At 45.9% G+C, this 4,303-nt stretch overlaps 1 non-coding gene across 1 annotated transcript; it reads right to left on the bottom strand.

Annotated features, from left to right (window-relative positions):
• Window positions 1-272: 272 nt before the first annotated feature.
• On the bottom strand, window positions 273-473 carry LOC140213822 (U2 spliceosomal RNA). The gene has a single exon (XR_011890807.1). It is a non-coding gene; the product is annotated as a U2 spliceosomal RNA (small nuclear RNA).
• Between the last annotated feature and the right edge of the window lie 3,830 nt (window positions 474-4,303).

The raw sequence follows: 4,303 nt of genomic DNA, 5'->3' as shown, positions 1-4,303 counted from the left end.
ATCGTTCAGAGACATCGGATAAATAGGAATTCTGGTTCCTTCTTTTGCTTTCATTTTTTTTTCTCGAAGCCCATAACTAGAAATTTGCTGGAGCGGCTGTCCCATTTGCGACGCAGTAAGTGCGACGCTACACACAGATGGAGCGACAGTTTAATTACTCTCGTGGTCCGCGAACCGGCATCGTTGCGTATAGTATAGGAATGGTGCGTGTCAAGTACGTGCTCGCTTCGAGATTGTGCTCTTCATTTTGATTGAATGAAGTCTCACCTAAGTGAGTGGGGCCCGATCCCGGAGGTAGTGCAATACCGGGCCGACCTGCGGCGGAGGTGAAGGAGGCTTCAAGCACTCCGCCAACTTCCAAAAATAGGTTTAATATCGTGGGTTCATATAGAACCCGTATCAGATATTAAGCTGATAAGAACAGATACTACACACAGGGAATTTTATTAACATGTAACTGCCATGTCAAATATCTATGTACATCGCTCTCTTGCACATCACACTGAAAAACACAGCAAAAATAGACCATAAATAGACATGATGGTATGTACAATGCTTGCATGATCATGATATATACAGGAGTAGCTTCTCCGTGGAAGGTTTATTGACATAGGCCTTTGCGATTAGTTGCTATTTGCACCTTGCTTGAACAGAGGTTCATATCAGTACACAATGTGAGTTACGAAATTGTCAATACACAAGAAGTTCAATAACAACACCAGACCCCCTTGGGGATTGTTACCTATAGACAAACGGTTCAAGTTTTCTGTCTTCACTTTCTAAAACAAGCCTGAACTCTTTTTCCTGTTGAGTTCGTATTTTACTCCCCTCCCTGTATTGTCGTCATCTACATTGTGTTAGTGTGGTTGAAGTGCCTCTCCTAGCTTGGAGAGTAATGGATCACTAGGAGGGGCCCGGGAGGTATGGTTTTAGAAGAGGCTCATGGGGGCGACGATCTTGTCATTTTTCACTTTCCAAAACCGAGTGTGCCACTTGCGAAGGAATCGGTCTACGCCGTTTCTCGCGAGTTCCTTGGATAAAATATTTTTCATCCAAATCCGGGTGTATTTTAGTACAGGGTAGACAGCTTTTTGCGGACGTCTCCTCAGTTCAGCCAGTCCTCGTCTTTTCCAAATACAAAACATGATGATAAGTGACAATAGCTTCTCAAAGCCGGATTTCTTGGTCCCCGGATGGAGCAGTCTGCATTTGAATGTATTGCTTGCCACTTTCCATACCGCTTTGGCTGGCCCGCACTCCGTGAGGGCATGTTTTTGGGATTCTGGCTTGGCGCAGTTAGGACAATGGTCTGTCTCAGTTATCCTCAGCTGTTTCAGTCGCGCTTTTGTGGGTAGCACGCCCCATCTTCTTTGCCATTCAAAGTCCCGTATTTGCCCCGGTAGGTCCGTTTTTGCCCACCATTTCCATTTTGCCGGTGTGCTTTTCATCACTTCTCCTAGTTCCAGCTCTGTTAATGCCATTGCGGCATTGACTTCGGCTGGTTTGACTTCTGTTATAGGAGTGTCTGGGCACAGTTCTTCCATCGCCTTGTAGGTGTGGACTGCATCCTTATAAAATTCCAGTGGCCTTTCTGCGCGCGGGCCATACCATTTTACTGGCGCTACAAAGCGACCCAGTGTGCTGAGCCAATAGTGAATGGCCGTGATACCCACATATTGACCGTTGTTTATCAGTGTTTCTAGTGTTTTGGCCGCTAGAATTCTGGCCGACTGGGCTACATTTGGTATGGCTAGGCCCCCTCTTGATTTAGGTAGCCGCAGAACTCGTCGGGGTAGAGGTGCGGTCTTCTTTTGCCATAGGTATATACTTATGAGGGATTCCAGTTTTTTAGCTACTAGTCTGGGCATTCGTGCTACTCTCGCCACATAGAAGGCGGGTGCGCACATCCTGGATTTGATTATCTCTGCCTTCTCCACAAGACTGAGTTCCGGGGGTGTTGTCTCTTCTGCCGCTTGCCGTGCTTTGTTGAGGGGCTCTATCCAGCTTTTCGTCGATATGTCTCCCGCCTCAAACCAGATTCCGAGTACTTTTACAGCTTCTAAAAATTGTATTTCGGGTAGTTCTCGTTCATTAAAGGAGCCAAATCGGAGTGCCTTACTTTTCTTCTCATTTATTTTTGCACCGGAGAGGGTGGCATATTCGTTGAAAATGTGTAGCACTGTTCTATAGCTGTTTTCATCTCTTATGAACAGGGATATGTCATCCGCAAACGCAGAGATTTTCACTTCTAGGTTTCCCGGCAATGGGAAGCCCCTGATCCTTGTTTCTTCGTTTATTTTCCGCAACAAGGGGTCTAACGCTAACACAAACAAGCTGGGTGATAAGGCGCAACCTTGGCGCACGCCCTTGTTGATGCTAAAATGTCTGGATACCTTGTTGTTGATTAGGAGTTCACTTTGGGAATCTCGGTAAAGTGTTCTGATAATGTCAATGAATTCTTGTGGGAAGCCGAAAGCCTGCATTACACTAAACATATATTCCTGTCGCATGTTGTCGAAAGCTTTTTCTTGATCGATAGTTACGAATGCTCCTTTGTACTGTTTCGCTTTGGCGTAGGCGAAAACATCGCGGGTGAGAGTCAAGGCCGCAAAAATGGACCTGCCCGGAATTGCTGCTGACTGGAATTCAGATATGATCGTGGGTGTGATGCTGCTTAGTCTGCTTGCTAGTATTGACGTGGCTATCTTATAATCTGAGTTGAGCAACGTCACTGGACGCCAGGCGTTAACATCAAGTGGGTCAGCATTGGCCTTGAGAAGAAGGACGATTCTGCCTTGCGTGAAGGATGCCGGTTTTCTGTGATTCTTAATGACGTCGTTCAATGTTTTTACTAGACGTTCGCCTATTTCCGGAAAGAACTCCTGATAAAAGCCTATAAGGATTTCATCCGGCCCGGGGGCCGATTCTTTGTTCATTTTGCTGATTACTCGCAAGGCTTCTTCTTTTGTGATTGGTGCGTACAGGTGATCTTTGACTTCGTCTTTTATCTGTGGGAGTTGAGGCAGCCACGTGGTTGTGGTAGGTGCGGGTTGGCCGTCTTTTTCCTGCAGGATTTCTTGGAAATGATCCACAAAGATCTTTTCTATTTCTGTCTGTTCTGTTATTATATCCCCATTTTTGGAACGTATTCGCCTGATATTGGTCTTCACCATCAATTTATTGGCTTCACACTTAATATTTCCCTCATTTATGAACTGTTGTCCCTGGAGTCCCATCGGCTGGCTCGACCCATGTTTTATTTCTTTCATGTGTTCACGGTATCTGTCACGAAGGTCACTTAGATATTCCTGCATACAATAAGTCAACTCGCCTCCTCTTTCTATTATAAGGATCCTTCTGGAAATTTCATTTAGTTTTGCGGTGAGTTTCCGTTTTCTATTTTTTCCTGCTTCCATTAGTATGTCCTTCCACTGATTTTTCAAATCGTCCCACTCTGTGTCTTCTGGAGTAGCTTCCATGCATCTGGCGAGGTTCTGTTTAATGGTCTGACATGCCTCTGGGTCCCGTATGAGATTCACGTCCATTTTCCACCTGTTCGGTAAGGGCTCTGGTCCGCTCTGTCCTTTGATCTTGAAACTCAGGGGTCTATGATCCCTGAAAGATTTGCGTCCTTCCGGGCCATTTATGATGTGGATTTCCAAAACCTCGGAGATCAATTCCGCAGAGAAATATGCTCGGTCGAGACGTGATTGTGTAGTGCCACAGGAGCGTGTACTCCCAAACGAGTTGCCATGCGCCACTACCCAGGCGTCTGACATATTGTGGTGTACCAGTAATTTGTGTAGTTCCCTTGCGTGGTGGTTGGGTTTCCCCTGTCCTGGACCCCTGATGTCACGAAAAGCGTCCAAGACACAGTTGAAGTCTCCCACCACCGCGCAAGGTAACTTGGTGGGTATGTAATCCCAGAGGTCTTTGAAAAAGTCGTTCGTTAGGTTTCTAGAAACCGGTGCATACACGTTGATTATTCTGATTTTCTGGTTCCCTATGTACATATCCAGGCATATGATGCGGCCCTTCGTGTCATAGGTACAAAAGGACCTGTTACGAAAGCGGCCAGACACGAAAACTATTCCTGTTCCGCACGATTTGGAACATGTGAGAGAGAAAAAGGCGTCCACTCCGTTTTGTCGACGAAAGGATACCACATCTTGTGGAGTACGTATATTCGTTTCCTCTAGAAAAAGGATATCTATGCCCTTTTCTCGGGCGAAAGAAATTAATTGTCTTTGTTTATCGGGGTTGCGGAGTCCTCGAACATTGAACGTTGCACAATGGAGGCATT

The sequence above is a fragment of the Dermacentor andersoni genome, chromosome 10 (genome assembly GCF_023375885.2).
Source record: "Dermacentor andersoni chromosome 10, qqDerAnde1_hic_scaffold, whole genome shotgun sequence".
In the NCBI taxonomy this organism is placed as follows: domain Eukaryota; kingdom Metazoa; phylum Arthropoda; class Arachnida; order Ixodida; family Ixodidae; genus Dermacentor; species Dermacentor andersoni.
The sequence above is the reverse complement of the archived record's forward strand: the minus strand, read 5'-3'. Positions and strand labels throughout refer to the sequence as shown.